Genomic DNA, 22137 nt, shown 5'->3' with positions numbered 1-22137 from the left:
CATGAGAGTTGGAATCAACTGCTTCCACATTCCTGTTAATGTTGATATTCTGACCTCTCCCCATGAATCACACATGTTCTTAATGGCATCTAAAATGGTGAATCCTTTCCAGAAGGTTTTCAGTTTACTTTGCCCAGATCCATCAGAGGACTCACTATCTATGGCAGCTAAACTTAATGAAATACTTTTTTTTTTTTTAAAGATTTTATTTATTTATTTGACAGAGAGACGGAGAGAAAGAGAGAGAGAGAGCACAAGCAGAGGGAGTGGCAGGCAGAGGGAGAAGCAGACTCCCCGCTGAGCAGGGACACCAATGCGGGACTCAATCCCAGGACCCTGGGATCATGACCTGAGCCAAAGGCAGGCGCTTAACCGACTGAGCCCCCACCCAGGTGCCCTCTGAAATGTACTTCTTAAATAATAAGACTCTAAAGTCAAAATCACTCCTTGATCCATGAGCTTGCATGTTAGCTGGCATGAAAACAACGTTCATCTCATTGTACCTCTCCACCAGAGTTCTTGGGTGGCCATGTGCATTGTCAATGAGCATATTTTGAAAGGAATCTCTTTTTCTGAGCAATAGGTCTCAAAAGTGGGCTTAAAATATTCATTAAACCATGTTGTAAACAGATGTGCTGTCATTCAGGTTTTGTGATTCCATTTTTAGAACACAGAGTAGATTTGGCATAATTCTTCAGGGCCCTAGGATTTTCATAATAGTTAATGGGCAATGGCTTCAACTTAAAGTCACCAGTTGCATTAGCTCCTAACAAGAGAGTCAGCCTGTCCTTTGAAGGTTTCAAGCCAGGTACTGACTTCTCTCTAGCTATGGAAGTCCTAGATGGCAACTTCTTCAAATAGAAGGCAGTTCCATCTTAATCGAAAATCTGTTGTTTAGTACAGCCACGCTCATTAATTCTCCTACCTGGATCTTCTGGAAAATGTGCTGCGGCTTCTGCATCAGCACTTGCTGCTTCACCTTGCGCTTGTATGTTAAGGAAACGGCTTCTTCCATAATCCCATGAGCCAACCTCAGCCAGCTTTAACTTTTCTTCCGCAACTTCCTCACTTCCCTCAGGCCTCGAAGAATTGAAGAGTAAGGGCCTTGCTCTGGATTAGGCTTTGGCTTAAGGAGATGTTATAGCTGGTTTCATCTTTTATCCAGACCATCCAAATCTTTTCCCTATCAGCAATAAGGCTGTGTAGGTTTCTTACCATTCACGTGTTCACCGCGGTAGCACTTTTAATTTCCTTTGAGAATTTTTCCTTGCATTCACAAATTGGCTGTTTGGCACATGTAGCTTACAGCCTGTCTCAGCTTTCCTCACTAAGCTTAGTCATTTCTAGCTTTTGATTTAAAGTGAGAGACATGTGACTCTTCTTTTCACCTGAACAATTAGAGGCCACTGTTAGGGTTATTAATTGGCCTAATTTCAGTATTGGTGTGTCTCAGGAAATAGGGAGGCCCAAGGAAAGGGAGATAGAGATAAGGAACCAACTGATCAGTGGAGCAGTCAGAACACACACAACCATTTACCCATTAAGTTTGCCATTTTATATTTGCAAATGACATATCCAGTAAAGGGTTAGTATCCAAAATATAGAAAGAACTTATACAACTCAACACCCCAAAAATGAATAGTCCAATTAAAAAATGGGCAGAAGACACGAATCGACATTTCTCCAGAGAAGACATCTAAATGGCCAACAGACACATGAAAAGATGCTCAACATCACTCACCATCAGGAAAATGCAAATCAAAACCACAATGAGATATCACCTCAGACCTATCAGAATGGCTAAAATCAACAACACAAGAAACATCAGGTGTTGGCGAGGATGTGGAGAAAGGGGAACCCTCTTGCACTGTTGACAGGAATGCAAACTGGTGCAGTCACTGTGGAAAACACTATGGAGGTTCCTCAAAAAGTTAAAAATAGAGCTACCCTATGATCCAGCAATTGCACTACTAGGTATTTACCCAAAGGATACAAAAATATTAATTCAAAGTGATACATGCACCCTGATGTTTACAGCAGCATTATCTACTATAGCCAAATATTATGGAAGCAGCCCATGTGTCCATCAACTGATGAATGGATAAAGAAGATGTGATATGTATATGTGTGTACACACACACACACACACACACACACACACACACTGGAATATTACTCAGCCATAAAAAGAATGAAATCTTGCCATCTGCACTGACATGAAGCAACTAAAGAGTATTATGCTAAGCAAAAGTCAGTCAGAGAAAGACAAATACCGTATGACTTCACTCATATGTAGAATTTAAGAAACAAAACAAACCAGCAAAGGGAAAAAAAGACAGAGAGAGAGGAAAACCAAGAAACAGACTCTTAAGTATAGAGAACAAATTAATGATTACCAGAAGGGAGGTGGGTGCAGGGATGGGTTAAAATAGATGATGGGGATAAGGAGTGCACTTGTGATGAGCACCAGGTGAGGTACAGAAGTGTTGAATATTGTACACCTGAAACTAATATTACACTGTATGTTAACTCACTAGAATTTAAATAAAAACTTAAAAAAAAGTTTGCCCCCTTACAGCGGCATAGTTCACCATACCCCAAAATAATAACAGTAACATCAAAGATCACTGATCACCACAACAAATATAATAATAATGAAAAAGTTCAAAATATTGTGAGAATTACCAAAATGTGACACAGAGACACAAAGTGTGCGAATGCTGCTGGAAAAATGGAGCTGATAAACTTGCTTGATGCAGAGTTGCCACAAACCTTCAATCTGTAAAATTTCAATAAAGTGAAGTGCAGAAAACAAGGTACGCCTGTATACAAGCGTGGGGGAAAGGGAGGTAGGCCAGAGGCCAGGAGAGACAAGTGCTATCTGGCTAAAAGACAACTGGTGATAAATGTGGGAAGAAGGAAGAAGGCCTGAGAAAGCGGTCTTAATTTCTTTTTATTTTATTTTATTTATTTATTTGACAGAGAGAGACACAGCGAGAGAGGGAATACAAGCAGGGGGAGTGGGAGAGGGAGAAGCAGGCTCCCCGCAGAGCAGGGAGCCCGATGCGGGACTCGATCCCAGGACCCTGGGATCATGACCTGAGCTGAAGGCAGTCGCTTAACCAACTGAGCCACCCAGGCGCCCAAGTGGTCTTAATTTCAACCTTGATCCAAAAAAGACTATTTGTTTTATCTTTAAGGATGCGAAGTAGTGAGGAAGCAGAGTAATCATGCTCATGTCTATGGTTATGATCATTTTTAGAAAAAAGAAAAAGCCATGGTTAGGCCTCTCATTTTTTTTAAGTTTATTTATGTATTTTTATTTTAAGCAAGCTCTACACCCAATGTGGGGCTCAAATGTACAACCCTGAGATCAAGAGTCATAAGCTCTTCCAACTGAGCCAGCCAGCCACCACTAAGCCTCTTTTATGGCACGATTTAAGGTAAGCCTAGAGTTTCCACCACAAGTTTTAGCATTTTCCTTTTGTTCTAAAAATCAAGAGTTAGTCAAAGGCACGCTGTTGAATTAAGGCTGTCTACCAAGGATTAGCTAGAGGCCTGAAATTTACTGAAATAATTTCTTAAAAATAACACAAAGATACATATGCCTACACAGAAATCAAATCTAACAACTCTTCTAACTGAATCAGAAAACATTTGTTTATACTTTTAAATGAAATAGGACATAGTATACATTCCTTATCTCAAAGTAAATATATTACTAAATGTATGTGAAATGTTTTCGACACGTCAAAAACTAGTTTCCTATTAAATCACCACATCATACTGGAAAAGTATGCTTCCATAAAAAAGAAAAATCACATTGATGGGCTGAGCTAAGAATAAGGAGAGATCTGACCACATGCCTGAGAAGTGTATATTCCAACAGGGTCTGCAAACCATCAGTTGCGCCCATTGGTTTAAGTCTATCTCTTCTAAAAATCAAAAGCAATCAAAAATGATCAGAGCATGCCCTCATTAGCTGTCCCCTCTCCATTTTGGACAACTGAAACTCAAGCAGCAGAGCAATACAGACAGAAATTATGATACTCTCCACTTCCCTTAAAAGAGTCTATTACTTAGGTTCAGGGTTGCATAATCCAGATGTAGAAATTATATTTTAAGATGATTTCTAAGAAAATTAAGACAAAATTAAAGATATTTCATTGTAGTATAATACAGAAGAAGCTAATTCTTTAACTCTCTTTCAAATAATTTTAAGTGCTAACATACTGCAACACTCATCAAAGGGTTTTCTTAGGTTCAACTAAGCAATCCCACTCACACAATTATCTTAAGCAACAGCTGGCCCCAGTCTCCTGAGAAGAATACATGTAGGAACCCAGCTTGCCGGCAGGGGAGCATGGGGCCCCACTCTGCTGTGGAAACACTTCCACGGGACCGTGCATCCATTTAGCTCAGGTCCACACTGGCTACACGCAGGAGGTATCCCTTTAAGATGTTTCCTGCTCCAAAGAAGCCAGTATCTCTTTTAACAAGTTCATAGGCAAAGCTTCCAAGGTCCCCATAAAGGAAATACTCATTTATAAGAGTCACTGCACCCAGGGAAGCTCAATGCCAGGGCTCCCCCATCAGGTATTTATATTCCACTTAGCCTAGTCAAGATGCAGTTTACCAATCAGGGGTCATTTTCACATACACAAAGTTGCCTAGAATCAAAGTTGATACGTAGTCATATCAAATTACCAAAGGAACGGAGTTACAGAGTTAACCAAAGGTTAAAAATGCCAACCTGAAGTATCTGGAATGTATCAGTAACTATTATAAATCAATATGAAAAATACAACCCAATAAAAAGTGGGCAAAATATATTAACAGGCAATTCAGAGGAAAGAACCAAAATGGCCAATGTGTAAACTCAATGGCAGAGAATGCATTTTACACTTGATCTTAGCCAAAAGGCCAAGAAGCGATAGAGAGAATGCATTTTAAAACTAAACTGAAAATACCATTTCACACCCCTGGCACTGTCAAATATTAAATCCTATCACATATCCTACAACCCAGCAATCAATCACTCTGCTAGGAAACACCCCAAACTCTCCTATGTACACAAGGTGACATGTACAAAAACATTTGCTCCTGGAATGCTTGTAATTGCAAAAAATTAGAAACAACTTAAATATTTATCAAGAGAAAAACAGACAAACTGCAATATGTTCATATAATGGAATACTGCACATGTGACTGACCTGTAAATACACAGATTATTATCTCAAAAAAACCTATAATGCTATAGGAAAAAGGCAAGTTGCAGAACAATATGGACAGTGCGATACTGTTTAATTTTTACAACACAGAAAACAGAGGCGCCTCAGTGGCTCAGTCGGTAAAGCATCTGACTCTTGATTTTGGCTCAGGTCATGATCTCAGGGTTGTGAGATCGAGCCCCGTATTAGGCTTACGCTCGGTGGGCAATCTGTTTGTTTGAAATTCTCTCTCTCTCTCTCCCTCTGCCCCTCCCCCAGCGTTTGCTTGTGTGTGCTCTCTCTCTTGCTCTCACTCAAATAAATAGGTAAATCTTAAAAAAAAAAAAGAGGAAAAAATGAAACCGAGAAAACAATACCAAATATTATAAACAAATACACAAAGAGTAAAAGTAAAAAAGTAAAAATAAAAGGCATGTGTACAACAGACAACAAATTCAGGATAGCAGTTACCTGTGAGAAAAAAAAGAGGAAGTTATAAATACTTCCCAAAAAGGCGGTCAAAAAAGTATTCTATTTTTAAACTGCTAAAGAACAAACATTTAAAATCCAGATAAAAAGAATGCCATCTCTTGGCAGTTCTTGATCAGAACACACTAGCAGACCTTGGTTCTCAGAGCACTTTAAAACTATTATTCTATGTGTAATTCTATTTTTTTTTACACTGAATTTCTCTTTCCCAACACAATCAGTAGCCAGGTTCTGACAAGCTGCCTTCTTGCTGCCAGGACCCAAGGTCCAGCTGGAATACCGTGCCCACTGTTCTAAACCAACACTCTCCCTCACTCTTCTCCTCCCCTCCATTTCCACCCCCCTCCCCAAATTCACCCTATGTACCAAGAGCAAAGCAATCAACATAAAATGCCATTTTGGCAATGTCACTCATCAGACCCCGAACTTTAAATCTTTGAGGGCAGCTACTGCCTAGAGAATAAAAGGAAAAACACTTTAACCTAGCACTTATAGGCCTCAAAGCCTGGCTCCAAGCTGTATTTCTACTGCTACCTTCTACTACTTCTCTATACAAAGGGCTCTCTCTGGCCAATGTTCTATTCAAAGCCCTGTAAAGGCTCTGCTCATACCCTTCTCTCTTTGTTCAAGCTGTGTCTCTTGCCTGGAACGCCACCCACTCCAACACCACCTCTTTTCAGATATCCAATTCTTAGCTGTCTTCCAAGGCTTTGCCCCAAGTCCTATCTCCCCTATAAATTCCTCCCTAACCAACGGACTCTAATATGGACTCAATGATTCATTCACTCATTCAAGTATTTACTGGATGTACACATGTGGCAGGAGACATAGTTCTGGGGTCACTCACAGAATACCTATGTATACTACATATGAATTAAAAACTGCCTTGGGGGATGCCTGGGTGGCTCAGTCGGCTGGGCGTCTGCCTTCGGCTCAGGTCATGATCCCAGGGTCCTGGGATCGAGTCCTGCATTGGGCTCCCTGCTCGGCGGGAAGCCTGCTTCTCCCTCTGCCTCTGTTGCTCTCCCTGCTTGTGCTCTCTGACAAATAAATAAAATCTTTAAAAAAAAAAAAAAAAACTGCCTTGGTCTAGCTGCAACCCTATGTTTATTGTAGCATTATTTCCAATAACTAAATTATGGAAGCAGCCCAAGTGTCCACCAACAGGTGAATGGATAAAGAAGATGTGGTATATATACACAATGGAATATTATTCAGCCATAAAAAAGAATGCAATCTTGACATTTGTAACAACATGGATGGAGCTAGAGAATATAATGCTAAGCGAAATTAAGTCAGTCCAAGAAAGACAAATACCATATAATTTCATTCATATGTGGAATTTTAAGAAATGAAACAAATGAACAAAGGAAAAAATAAGAGAGAGAGAGACACACACACACAAACTGAGAAAGACTCTTAACTATGGAGAACAAACTGATGGTTACCAGAGGGGAGATGGGTGGAGGGATGGGTGAAATACATGAAAGGGACTAAGAATACACTTATCAGGATGAGCACTGAGTAATGTATAGAACTGCTGAATATTGTACACTTGAAACTAATATAACAATGTATGTTTACTGGAATTAAAATTTAAAAACTTTATAAAATTTAAAAAATTAAAAAATTAAATACAGTTAATCATCTTTAATCACCAAAACCAAAAACCAAAAACCAAAAAAAACCCTGCCTTGGTCTTTTTGTTAATGTATATGAAACTTTTTGTTAACGTATATGTCAATACCACACACCTGTAAGCTTCTTAAAGGCAAGAGGTTTTGTGGGTTTTTTTATAAGGTTTTCTCTATTCTTGAGAGAGATGAGAGAGAGAAAAAGGGAGGGTGAACATGAGTGGGGGTAGGGGCAGAGGGAGAGGGAGAAGCAGACTCCCCACTGACCAGGGAGCTGGATGTGGGGCTGGATCCCAGGACACCGGGATCATGACCAAAGGCAGACGCTGAAACGACTGAGCCACCCAAGAGGTCATTTTATCTTACAGAGCAACTGACATAGTACTTTGTAGTGGTCAGGGTTCAATTAATATTCTCTGGTTAAATAAATTTTGAAATGTAAGGTTACATTGTCTAATTTTTTTATCAAAAATAATTAATGCTTATACTTGGAGCTTTGAATTTTTACAACATTTTCTTGTGATATACATATCTATACAGTAAGAACAATGGACTTGGAGTCAGAAGGCCTGTGTTCAAACTTGGGCTCCACTATTTACTCTCTGGCCACATAATTCTCTCTCATTAATCTCCATAAAATGAAAATATTCACACCTATCTGAGAAGACTATGAAAAATGAGTAAATTAGGAAAAGACCTACATTACTATGACAGAGGAATATCTATCACTCAATTCATTAGTCCAACAGATATTTACTAGGTTATTCTCAATAGATGCCAATATCCCCACTTCCTAAAAGGAGATCTGATAAAGATCCATTCTCTTTCTGCTAGGTGATAAAAATGATACCTTTGGTTAATATATGAAAGAAAAGAAGACCAACAAAAATAGTCAATTAAAATATTTTAATTATATATTAAATAGTAAATTCTTCCAGCCATAAAATTATTCAACATTTAAGAGGTCTTTATCATTCTATTTATCACATAAAGTACAGATAGTAGGTATGTATGCCCCACTAAAACACCAAGGAAAATGGTGTTTGAAAGAGAATAAAGAAATTACAAAATTGCTCATTAGAATAAATACAATCTCAATAAAATTTTACTTCCTTTTACATAAAATCATTTTAATATCTGACTTCCTATTTAAGTAGTATATATGGTAATTCACTAAGGATTGGCTCTGTTTTTTTCAGAATTATTAACCTTTGTTAATAAATCCCTACTGCTAGGTAGAGTTGCCCTTATGAGAAGCATCTGTTCTTGAAATCAATTTCTACAATTTGGAGTCTGCCCTTGTGACCTTCAACTGGAACTCATTCATTAAACCATTATTTGCTCCTCATCCTCACTGTCTTACTACACCAGGTCCATCTCTCCCATTCAGCAGTGCCACAGATCTCTCACTGTCCCCCCATTTCAGTGACTTGGGAAGCACATGGAGATGCACTGCTGAAAACTAACTTCCAGTAGACCATCTAGCCTATAATGTACCCTTTGTATTTAATGACACTCAATCTGGCCATTTTTACATGGTATGGCAACAGACAAATCTGTATATTTATCATTCAGTTTGCAGGCAAAATCTAACGCTGGGCATAGTTTGACTTTTTTTCCCCCTGTATCTTTTCTTCTTAGGTCATAGTTTCTAGTTTCACAATGCAAAATTTAGGCAACCACTACATAATATTTAAAATTATTGGCTCTCATGATAGACTACTTCAAATCCTGGCTGCATTGGTTATTAGGTGTGTTGCCTTAGAAAAATTATTTTACTTCTCCATGCCTCAGGTTCTTCTCCGAAAGAGCAACCCCCACCACAAAATCTCATAAAACTGCAATATTAAATTAGTACAAGTAAAACAGAATGACACCTGATACAAATTCTGTGCAAATTCTGTACTTTTAATAGAAAGTAACACCAGTTACTGGAGGAATGTGCTGTTAAGTATACCCTCAGTGCTTTAACAGTAAGGTTGAGCAGGTATCTTTTGGGTGAATAGGCCTTTGTAAGCTTAGAAAATTATAAATACATCATCAGCTATCTACTCAGCTTATCAATAAGAACAGATAATTATAATTTCATTCCAGTTCATTTTTATAAGGAAAAATGTTCACTAGGAAGAAATGTGGAAAATAGGGACAAGTAAAGAAAGGAGAGAAACACCCATATTTCCACTGTCTGAAGACACTAACACTGGAATGTGTTTACTTCCAGAAATTTTTTTGAACAAAATATTTTTAAAAATCAATTGTATAAATTGAATCCTACCATTTCCACCTAACAGCATTACAAAAGTAGTTCTCCTTGTTATTTTAGGCTTTGAAAACATGATTTTAATAGCACCATAATATTCCAAGTTGGACTCATGTATTTTACAGCAAAAGTAGACAGGACTTTCTTATAACAACTGCAATCCCACCACTGACTCCCACCTTAACACATAAGCACACTTGCCACAAGAGAAAGGTAATCAGGATCTACATTCATGGGTATCCTGATTACTTTCTATAGTACAAACACCGGCATCATTCTAATGTTTAGTATCGCCAAAAACAACAATTGCAGCACCAAACTAATAAATGCAAAAAGAGAAAAATAGTAAAGCTGTGGTTTCAACTTTAATGCTAATTTTCATAAGAGTATTTCTAATTTTTCACTAGGAACACAGAAACCAAGTAACACTTCTCAATATACAAAACACACATTTACATTCCGATTTAAAACAAGTCAATCTAAATTCATCCACAATAAAAAATTTTATAGATGGGTCTATGTCAACTTTAATTTTCAATCTAATAGCCTTAAGGGTGCCTTATCAGATAGGTTTTAAAAGTAAACATACACATATTCACTGAAATCCCAATTACTGATTTTGCCAGAATCAACACACATTACATTTTGTTTGTTTATTTTTTTTTTTATTTTTATTTATTTGACAGAGAGAGACACAGCGAGAGAGGGAACACAAGCAGCGAGAGTGGGAGAGGGAGAAGCAGGCTCCCCGCAGAGCAGGGAGCCCGATGCGGGGCTCGATCCCAGGACCCTGGGATCATGACCCGAGCCGAAGGCAGACGCTTAACCGACTGAGCCACCCAGGCGCCCCAACACACATTACATTTTGATTGACTAACAGCAACCAGTGAAAATGTTTCATTTACAGGAACAATTAGCGGAAGCTACATGATTTGATAACAAGAGCCAATGAACTGGGAAGGTGAGAACCTGGATTCATGTCCCAGCACAGCCCATTAGTACTTATGCAACAGCCAGAAAAATCATTTATTAACTTTAGGCCTCAATTTTTAAAAAAATTACATGATTCCTAGGGCCTCTTCTAGCTCTAAAATAAAGATGCTAAGAAATAAAGATGATTACAGTACCACCAAATGACATGCAAATCACTTACCACCACAGGATAGATTATTCTTACTGATAGAAATCATAACCTACCACCACTTTAGCCTTTCTTGCCACCCTGGCTCCCCTACCCCTTTTAATAACAACAACAACAAAATTAAAATTAGATATTTGGAGTTACTTTCATTGAAGAAACTTGCATTTGCTTTTCTGGTGCACAAGGAAACCTATTCTGAAGTCTGCCTAATCAACAGACATTAATACTGTTTATTTAAATAAATGTGCTCACATTTTTTAGTTAATAAAAAAGAACGCTGTATGAAATCATGCTTGAATTCATTTATTTTGAACACATACATATGAGCAATTAAAGATAAAGACAACTATAATGAATTACCTACCCCATATTTATTTAAGAGTACTGTTTTGTAGGACTTTTCAAAGCAGTTTAAATTAGCAACTAAAAATCTGTGAATATACTTTGGAATGCTAATTTTGTTAGTTTTGTTTGTAATATGCAGAAGGGAAGATATATGAAATATATCGTGGCCCATTAAAAAAGTCAATGCAGGCATATGCCTTTTCTATTTTAAGCATTTTCTTAAAGCAAGTAGGGAGCCCTCTCTGCCATCTTTCAACTGAACATTCCCTTCTAATCCTGACTGTAAACAAAATGCAGTACAGTAAATGACAGATTTGAGGGGTCGTTTTTTTAGTTAATAGAAAATAATCAACTCGAAATGGGAGCAAAGCAAGCAGCAGAGTACTGTCAAGGAGGCTGAGCTTATTAATATTAATGTTTTACATGTTTCAACTGACTAAATGTACCTGTAACTGGTACCCAAGTTGTAAATTTAAACTGCTCCGCTTATGTGAGGATTGATACTGAGCAGTCATTATGCGCTTTCTTTTGTGTTCTCTAATGGGAAAACTGAGAAGCTCTATCCCTTTTTTAAATTAAATGCTTTAATAAAGTAAGATTTTTAAGGGAACAAATACTCCACTTCTAAAGTTGTAAATTACTAAAAGATGCTCTCACTGGACTTGACTGTGTAGAAACTACAGTGATTAAATGCTTTCCAGAGCTTACATGTTCATGCTTTCAACATCAATAAGTAAAACCAGAATCATGTCGGAGCTCTGTTCCACCAAGCTTTAGACAAAGAGTGAGCAACAGCATAGGATGGCCAGGTCCCTGCCACTGGGATGGACAGACGTCACAGCTAACCGGAGCGAGCAAATGATGGCTTGCTTCTGCTCCGGGGTACCTGTGACTCCCTCACGACTCATGTGCTTGCAAACACAGATTCCGTGCATTCAACTACCCGCTCTTTCCCTCACTCCTCCATCACACTACCCAGTGAGGGAAGTTCCTAGTTAAAGCCCTTTCACTCAACATGGAAAATACTTTCCACGGGAAGACGTTTTACAGAGATTCTAGTAAATTGGATAAAGATATTGAAAAACTCTAGGGACTCTGCACACAGGTATAATTACCAAAAGAAATAATTATAAGCATGTACTTTGAATCAACTGAGTTCCAACTTTTGGGAATGTACCTCTAAACACTTGACAGATCGTGTTTTCAAAGTACACACTTTTTTTTTCTTCTGGTATCTCAGAATGTGCTCATACTTGGCAGAATCTTGTGGAATCCCTGAAACTTCAAGCCTTTTCACTTTTCTCCCCTCATCTTTAAACTGCCTATAAACTTTCATCGCCAGTATTCTGCTACAGGTACAGACATGGCTAAAATGCACTGATTCATCCTAGAAGGAGGGATGTTTACACAATTTAAGCCAGATTCAGTCAAAGCAAAGCACATGCTTCAACAGGAAAACCCTACCCCCTCCTCCAAAACGTCCTTAGTTGTGTCTAACTTCTCTTCTTGTCTCTCCTACTCCTCCCTTAATTTTTCTCTGTCATTTTTTGTTTATGTTATCATGTACTTTTCCTTTGATGGCAGTAATTTTAAAAGGATAAAGAAATTTTCTTCTGACCACAGACTTAATACAGCAGCCTCTAAACCGATTGGTCTAAAAGCAGAGAATCCCTTTACTCCACCTTCTAACATCTGTCGCAAGAGTCAGATTACAAATCAACCCAAACGAGGCGATCAAGGGGTACATAAAAGAGGGAACACAAGGGAAAGAAAAAACTAGTGGTTAGTGGTTGAGGTCATCAGTAGAAAACATGATAGCTTCTTTATTTGACACAATCTTACAAAGAGACATCATGTCAGAAATAACATTAAACTCAATGTTTAATGTTTAAAAAAGTTCTCAAATTTCCTAATTAGAAATCCTCTTTGAAGATGTAAAATAATAACCCTTTTATTGTTCAATCTATGGAGACTTATTTATTAATATTAAACACAGCTAAGTATTTTCAATGAAGAAAACTATCCTTTCATTCCCCATTGTTCAAGTCATTTAATGCCATCAGAATATCATCAGTGCAACGCATTAATTACAAACACCCTATACAATATATGTAGCTACTTATGCATTTTACTAGAAAAATAAGTTTATCTTTGATATTTTATATTTCAGAAAATGACCTGTGAACTGCTTTTAATGTCTGTGTTTGTAAATCTAAGATTACTGCAGTGAACAAAAACACTAATCAGTACCTATTTATGTGCTATGAAAATATACCTCCAATTTTTTATTTTTTATTTTTTATTATTATTATTTTTTAAGATTTTATTTATTTATTTGAGACAGAGAGAATGAGAGAGACAGAGAGCACATGAGAGGGGAGAGGGTCAGAGGGAGAAGCAGACTCCCCACTGAGCAGGGAGCCCGATGCAGGACTCGATCCAGGGACTCCAGGATCATGACCTGAGCCGAAGGCAGTCGCTCAACCAACTGAGCCACCCAGGCGCCCCACCTCCAATTTTTTAAATGATAAAAGTAGCCTAAGGCAGTCAGCAAAGATCTCAGAAATCTCAGTCTAAATGGTTTTAACTTATAATTCATGCCAAAAAAACGTATGTCAAGGAAACACTTAAGGAAAGCAACAATAAAAACCTGGCTAAACACTGAATTTTTAAGGCTAAATGTTCTTGATGATTCTCTAATATATAAAAGCACCCTAAAGGCAATTCAGAGATCCAACTTTACCCCATTAAAACACTGAAGTTTCCGAAGTGTCTAGAGTGTAACCTGATCATAATTGCTGTGAAGGGTAAGAGCTGACTACATGCTAAACCTTGCCATCTGTAGGTGCTTTAACACAACTCTAGTTTGGGGTTTTTGGTTTTGTTTTTTTTTTTTTTGGAAGTGGGGTCAAAAGTTTACAGTACTTATTTCCAATCACAAAATCCTCTGACTTTATGTCATCTTTGAACAATTCTCAGAACAATTTTGGTACTACCCAAACATAAATTCGCGTAACACCAAGCTCTATCCCCAAATCCATTTCACATTTATATTACAGATAGTCTTTAATGATTAAACAGATTATGTTTATTTCCACATGTGGCAAAAGGATTGAATTTTACCCAAAATAATTCTCCCAAAGGCTCTACTTTCAGAATATTAGTAATTATTCTCATTCTAAGACTCCTTTAAGAAACTGATAGCTTGTGACCCCAAAATCCATACAGAATGTGATCCAAAAAGTATTCATACTCAGGACCTCAGTTGCATTGTTATTAAGTGAACTGTCCTATTATTCAGAATGCTCACTAACCCCACTCATTTCAGCTCCAATATTTACAACAGAAACGCTGATGCACCACCTCCCACCACCGGGATTCAGCGCCTTAGAACTGACAGTGAGTTCGACTAAAGAGATTTACAATACACTTAAATCGATTAAAATTTCTGTCTGCATATAAAAAGGCAATGCACGTTTACTAAAAAGGACATTTTACCTAGCCAGGAGATTCGCCTGCAGTGCTGATGATTTTAAGTCAGCAATCAATCCAAAATTTTTAAAAAGCATAAATGCCATTTTCTAAAATTCTAATTTTCAGTTTTATTTACTTCATTTACAGTTATCAAACTTCACTTGCCAAAATCTATCTTTAATGATTCATAAGAAATTTCCAGTAAGTTGGAATTATCACCATAAGTTCAGTAGGAGTAATGGGAAAGCATCTAAGGGTAGAATATAGTCCTTAGAAAGAAATAAGAAACTACTAATAGTTCCAGTTTAGCTTATAAAAGAACTGCACACCTAAAAAACACTATATAAGTCATGTAAATTTGAACATACAGGAGAATTTAATATTTAAAAGAACACTTCTGAATCTTTTTTTTAAACCAAATAATCTGGCAGTACAAATGATTAAATCCTACTTAAACTATTTATATGTAGGAACCTGATATATTAAAACAAGTTGAATCAATGTGATATTACTCTAATTTTAAAAACAAAACCCCCAAAAGCCTGGCTAAATGAAGTTCAGTGGAGAAAATATGAAAGAAATTTTGAATTAATGTTTCCAATTAGCAAGGACTTTCACATACACTTAAAAGCAAATTTTCCTTTCCTGATTAATTAGAACATCAACACAAAGAACTAGACTCTAATTGGCAATTCTTTCAGAGAACTAGGATGGGACAGATGTGACAACCAGCAGAATACATGTACTCAAGTGAAAACAACTGCAAAAAAAAAAAAAAATACTGTGTTACTACATAGATGTCAGTTCCTATGCTTAAATAAAAACACTTCTCAAAATTATAAAAGCTGTGTAGCTGGTGGCATAGCAGAAATATTTTGGCCCAAAAATAAGTTCACTCTGCTCTCAAAATCACACTAAACTTTGCAAAAAGCTTTTTGTCAATTTAGATATAAGGTAAAATATTGACTGAAAAGACTTTTGAAAAGATCTAGAATTGTTCCTCTATTAATGATTCCCTAATTATCAGAAACATATTTCAATGTTTGCCATTAATTTAAGTAGGAGAATTTTACAATTCACTCAGAGAATACCAATTTCTTTTAAGATAAAAAGAGGCACATCCCTAATGTGAAATGGATATGTTAAATTAAATGAATAGAGAGAAAAATTAAGAAAGAAATTTGGGACAGGACCCATAACAGCACTGCAATTAAAAAGGTAAGGAAAGGAAATTCTCAGGAAAGACAATAAATCCTCTAGCCTCTAAGATGAGGGACTTGCTCTTAGGAGGGAGAAAAGATTCAAGGATAGCAAATTGAGGAGATTTAAAAAGCAAATTAAAAAATACCACAGCAAGGATTTCTGAATGCCAAATTTTATTTATTTATTTTTTTAAAAGATTTTATTTATTTATTCATGAGAGACAGAGAGAGAGAGAGAGAGAGAGGCAGAGGGAGAAGCAGGCCCCCAAGGAGCAGGGAGCCCGATGCGGGACTCGATCCCAGGACCCTGGGATCATGACCTGAGCCGAAGGCAGACGCTTAACCATCTGAGCCACCCAGGCGCCCTGAATGCCAAATTTTAAATGTAAGTACATCTACTACTCTTAAAACAATCCTCTGAAATTCTGATACATAGACCCTTAAAAAAACCCCACAGATATCATCTGCAAATACATGGCATTCTAAAATCTCTGATAATTTTTCATTCTTTATTAGCCACTAACATTCCATTCTACCTTATATTTTTGCTGTCTCATTTTACAAGTAAAATAATTTTACAATCAGTAACAAAAAAAAGATAAAATACAGATATACTGAAGCCAAAATATCTTGTCTTAAAATAATTTCTAAGATTCTATCTAGGCAGACCCCTGGAAGGTTTCTCCACTTTCTGTCTTACCCTTTATTCCCCAATCCCAACCATGGACACTCTCTAGAACTTCTCATTTCCTCGGTTTCCTTATTAAGACCAAAATACTTGTTTTCGGTTTTCATTTTTCCTGATTGGTTTAGTGATCCTATAGAAACAAAATGAGACATCATCCTAAGAGATAAAAAAATTTCTAACCATGACTGTGATAGGTGTTATCTAGGCTTCTTGTGGTGACCATTTTGCAATATATGCAAATATCGAATCACGATATTGTATGCCCCAAACTAATGTTATGCATCAATTATACTTAATTTTTAAAAAATGTGATAAAAGGGCCAAAATGGTTTGCCAAATGTTTTTGCAATAAAGTATAAATGACAGAAAGCACCTATAAGTTCGGTGATGCTCACTGTCCAATTTCCTTCTGAAACCCTGTGGATTTATCCATGTTATTTTACCTTCCATGGTTATGGTATACTTTCTATCACGCTGCATTTTTGCTCTACATTATTAATGTTGTTGTTATTATCCTGCCTCTCTGTTGTTCCAAGTAATAATCTTTTCTTTCCTCTTAAACTCAGAGTTAGGGGAGAAATTGTTTACTTGGCCTCCTTTGAAGATGTGCAATACACTGAATTTTTCAGTTAAATGAAACAGACCCTAAAAGTTTTTTAAAAGACCCCCACCCGAAAAAAGCTCCCCACTCTACATTTTAAAATAAAATCACTTAAAATATATTGATTCTTTGCCTTCTTAAATGGTGTTCTTTGGTAACATAGATATTTTGGTAACATTAATAATATTAAGGGTTAGAGTTAAGATGTTACTCCTAAATTAAATATTCCCAACACACAGTATTTTTAGGACACATCTATAAGTTATTAATTTTTTTAATGTGGATATGCTGTCAGGATTTTCATTATTTCCTTTTCTATGAAGATACATCATAACCTACCCATTCTCCTATTGTTAGACATTTAAGTTTTTTCCAATTTTTCGTTATTTCTTATCATTTCTTGATGTATTCTATATATTCTATATGCCTGGTTCTACCAGCTGGTCTTTTGTTTTCTAGATAAGGTGACTTTACTCCCATATTCGTAATTCTTCCAAAAGACAACTCACCCATTTGGCATGTACAGTTCAGTAGTTTCACAGTTGTTCAATCAACACCACAATCAATTTTAGAGTATTTTCAAACTCTAAACAGAAATTACATATCCATTAGCAGTCTCTCCCATTTTCCCCCACTCCCAGCCCAGGCTCCCTTGGCAACCACTAATCTACTTTGTATCTATACAGATTTGTCTATTCTGGACATTTCATGTAAATGGAATCATGCAATACCTGCCCTATTTTTTTTTTATTTTTTTTTTTAAAGATTTATTTATTTATTTGAGAGAGCGAGAATGAGAGAGAGAGAGAGAGAGTACATGAGATGGGGGAGGGTTAGAGGGAGAAGCAGGCTCGTCGCCGAGCAGGGAGCCTGATGCGGGACTCGATCCAGGGACTCCAGGATCATGACCTGAGCCGAAGGCAGTCGCTTAACCAACTGAGCCACCCAGGGTTCCCAATACCTGGCCTATTAATACTGGCTTCTTTCACTAAATATTTTGTTCATGTTCATAATATTTTGTAGCATGTTATCACTACTTCATTTCTTCTTATTGCCAAGTTACGTTCTGTAGTGCACATACACAACATTTTATTTATCTGTTCGTCAGCCAATAGACATGTGCTCAGCATCCAGTCTTGTTCTCCTCCAGTCCATTCGCCCCAGCTTAGGGTACGAATCCTAAAACACAACCTATCATCATTTCACTTCCTTCCATTAAATCCTTCAGAGGACCCCATGGCACTCAAGACTGAAGTAAAAACACCTGGGCAAGTAAAAGACTGTTAGGTCATCTGGGCCCACTGACTTCTACAATCATGATCTCGGACTATTCGTTGCATGTACAGGAACTACTTCGGTTAATGACGCTTTCACCACTGGACCTTTTTCCATGTTGCCCTCTCTGCCTGGAAATGCCCCCACCTACCCCATGTGGGTGCTTCCCTTAGCCACAGAACTGTTTATACTGTACCTTTTTAAATGGCATCATCGCTATGCTAATATAAGCTTCAAGGGAGCAAAATTTGTCTTTTCTTCTAGCTAGTGGATCTAGTACAATGAATGGCACAGAATGTATTCTCAACACATATGTGTGGCACTGATGAAAGACATGCTATTTATTAGCATACCTGACTAATTCCTGTGAGTAGATAGGACTTTTCTAAGTTCTGGACTTGAAAAAAAACAAATAAACATGAAAAACACAAAACACAAACCTTAATCTTGGCTATCTCTCTCCAACAGAGGCAAGCAGCCCTTCACTGTCAGGTCATATGGGTTCCTGTTGGGACCGATATCCATCCTTTTACACACCTCTTAGTGTGATAAGGGACTGACCAAAATGCTAGCTGTACCCCTAGTTCCTTGTCATGATTGGTTCTGAAATGGGCAGGTAGTGTGACCTGGGCCAATGAGTTGTTCCTGTGATTTTTGTTGGAGTTATTAGGGGGAAAAAAAACCGCTCTCATTAAAGGCGAATACTGGCTGTTAAAGTGATGTAAGCTGGAGCCACTGCTGACCTTCTTTGCTATCGCATGAATTCTTAATTGAAAAAAGAAACACAGAAAAAAATACAGACAAAAGAAAAAGGTCCTGATGAGATCATTTAAGTCCTCCCATCCAGATGTACCCAGAGCTAGTTGTAGCCTTGGACTTCCCACTTATCAGAAGAAATAAATTCCACTTTTGCTCATTCTGTTTGAGCTGGGTTTCTTTTGGGCAGTCAAGAATCCAGGACTACACATCAGGAATCATCTACCTGTATTAGCCTATAATTAGGCATCAAAATAAGATTGTACATAACCTTTCAGTCATCTGCCATTTTGCACATTTATATGGTTTAGAGCCCAAAGAATATGCCCTATTCTTAGGGATATCTTAGTGGAAATCATGACTTCTAGTACCAGAGCTGGACTCCTACTACTTTCTTTGGTGAGTAAAACAATGCAAGTAGGTTGCAGAGCCAGGGCAAAATCCTAAACCCTATGGAAATTAGGACATCTGAAGCTTTCAGAATGATAAAAGCCAGTATGAGAATTAGCCCAATTGAGAAAAGACCATGATTCTGTGGGAATTCATGTTACTTGCTTTAATTCTTAGAAATTTTTTGTCCTAACTTACACAACTATGGGTAAAATCAAAATACATCTGTTTTCTAGGGACTCTATTTGGTAAAATAGTTACAATTAAGGAGGAAATTTTGGAGGTAACTATGGTGGTGGTAGGAACTATAATGATTTTGGAAATTATAGTGGACAACAGCAATCAAATTATGGACCCATGAAGGGGGGCAATTTTGGTGGAAGAAGCTCAGGAAGTCCCTATGGTGGTGGTTATGGATCTGGTGGTGGAAGTGGTGGATATGGTAGCAGAAGGTTCTAAAAAAAATTCAGAAGAAAAGAGCTACAGTTCTTAGCAGGAGAGACAGCAAGGAGTTGTCAGGAAAGCTGCAGGTTACTTTGAGACAGTCGTCCCAAATGCATTAGAGGAACTATAAAAATCTGCCACAGAAGGAAGGATGATCCATAGTCAGAAAAGTTACTGCAGCTTAAACAGGAAACCCTTCTTGTTCAGGACTGTCATAGCCACAGTCTGCAAAAAGTGCAGCTATTGATTAATGCAATGTAGTGTCAATTAGATGTACATTCCTGAGGTCTTTTATCTGTTGTAGCTTTGTCTTTTTCTTTTCATTACATCAGGTATATTGCCCTGTAAGTTGTGATAGTGGTACCATGAATAAAAATTAAGGAATTTCTAACTTTAAAAAAAAAACAAAAAACAAAAAACAAACAAACAAAAACTGAAGGATCAGGTTTGGTTATGTAAAATTCTTCCCAATTTCATGCAAGCAGATATAGGAATATTGAATTTTATACTCAGTACACCAGCTACTTCCCTAAGAGTGAAGAAGGGTGAAGCCACTTTTTCTGAATACAGTGTTCATGAAATATTATAAAATCAGGTGTTCATCTAAGCTAGATTTCTTTTCTTGGAGATAGGGGGAAGGTACTAAAATTAAGACATTATCTTTGGGGGCGCCTGGGTGGCTCAGTCATTAAACGTCTGCCTTCAGCTCAGGTCATGATCCCAGGGTCCTGGGATTGAGCCCCGTGTCAGGCTCCCTGCTTGGCCAGGAGCCTGCTTCTCCCTCTCCCGCTCCCCCTGCTTATGTTCCCTTTCTGGCTGTCTTTCTCTGTGTGTCAAATAAATAAATAAAATCTTAAAAAAAAAAAAAAAAAAAAGAAGACATTATCTTTGTCCTAACTGGTAGAATATAGCAGAAAGAACAATGTGACAAAGCAAAGTCAGAATTGGGTTTGAGTGCTAGTATCTACACTAGCCTACCAGACTCCTGAAGGAGTCTGCATAACACTGTTGGTGGCTTCCCATTCCATATGTAATATCAAGAATGAGAAGCCAGTGTTGGATGGGTGTAAGGAATACCACATCACTTATAGATACCTGCTGGGGAAGGAGGGGGAGGGAAGGAGTGACATGCGTTATCAATCATCCTGGCTATGAAAGCATCTAAAGAAGATGCTAACTAAGCATCATGAGCCACTCATTAAAACTTAGGAACGAATATATTATTAGAAAATTTCAGGTATGAAAGACATTTCTGTAGCTGTAGGAACTTAAATTCCTCTTCCTCTCAGGGAGCATAAGCTGCTGGTAACATAGAAAACATTATGTTTGTGGTCTCTAGTAGATCAGGGGGAAAGGTAAGTTAACTGCAAGTGGCCAGAGAGCATTCTCAGAAAAGCCTCTACTGGAAATTCATCACCCCATGGGGTTTTGTTGGATGGGAACAGCAAAAGTAACCACACTGAACAGAATCAGAGACCTCTGAGAAAGAGAAATGGAGCCTTCTGCTCACAGTGCCTTGTCTTAACACCATGCAGCATTACGTGGCCAAAGCCCAGGACTAAACAGTTTAAACATGGCGGGGGTTTTCAATATGTTCAATAGTTACAGTATTACTTTTGAAAAAGCATTCAGCTTTAGAATTTCAAGTTTTCTTACCTGTGAAATGGGGAGACTATACGTTAAAACCACTACTAATCAGAATGTTCAAGAACTAGCATTTTGTGGCACTGGAGTCCCATCAACAAAAAATAACCCTTATTTCTAGCTACACCAGCTTTAATGATCTAGAAGACACAGTAGAGTTGTGGATTGAATGGCAGGATAACCACATGGTCAAGAGGGTCAAGAGTTAGAGAGCAATGGACCCAGTGTCCATCACCCTTCCGGCACTGTGTACCTACTACAGTACATTATTTTACATCAGTCAATAATACATTGCTTTGTAACCCCAAATGTTTGCCATTTGTCTTACTACAGTGTAAGATGTAAACGGAACAAAGTCCAAATAAAATGTTTCTATATACTTAAAATATTCTGACCTGTGTGTGCAAAATCTGTTCCAGAAATGAATATAGACTGAATTGGAAGACACTGTCAGTTGGCGGGGAATGAAAAACAAGTCAGGGCTTGCAACTAATCAGGAAGTTCCTTCCACTAGAGGAAGTCCTAAATTATTCTAGAGATTAGCTTTGGGAAATATATAGTCCCAGGTTCAAATTCTAGAGCTA

At 37.5% G+C, this 22137-nt stretch overlaps 1 protein-coding gene across 12 annotated transcripts in view; it reads right to left on the bottom strand.

Moving 5' to 3' along the window:
- NCOA2 (nuclear receptor coactivator 2) overlaps positions 1-22137 on the bottom strand; it is a 290419-nt gene that overhangs the window by 157793 nt on the left and 110489 nt on the right. For 2 of the 12 annotated variants that reach the window (XM_054512572.2, XM_064588233.1), the window contains exon 3: positions 17554-17630. The exons of the other annotated variants lie outside the window; for them this stretch is intronic. The gene's annotated coding sequence lies outside the window, so the exon portion shown is untranslated. The remainder of the gene's footprint in view (positions 1-17553; positions 17631-22137) is intronic. 12 annotated transcript variants of the gene reach the window in all.

This window comes from Mirounga angustirostris, unplaced genomic scaffold (genome assembly GCF_029215605.1).
Source record: "Mirounga angustirostris isolate CCGP_5_RB_7025 unplaced genomic scaffold, mMirAng1.0.hap1 SCAF_4, whole genome shotgun sequence".
In the NCBI taxonomy this organism is placed as follows: Eukaryota; Metazoa; Chordata; class Mammalia; order Carnivora; family Phocidae; genus Mirounga; species Mirounga angustirostris.
This window is presented reverse-complemented; position numbering and strand designations above follow the sequence as displayed.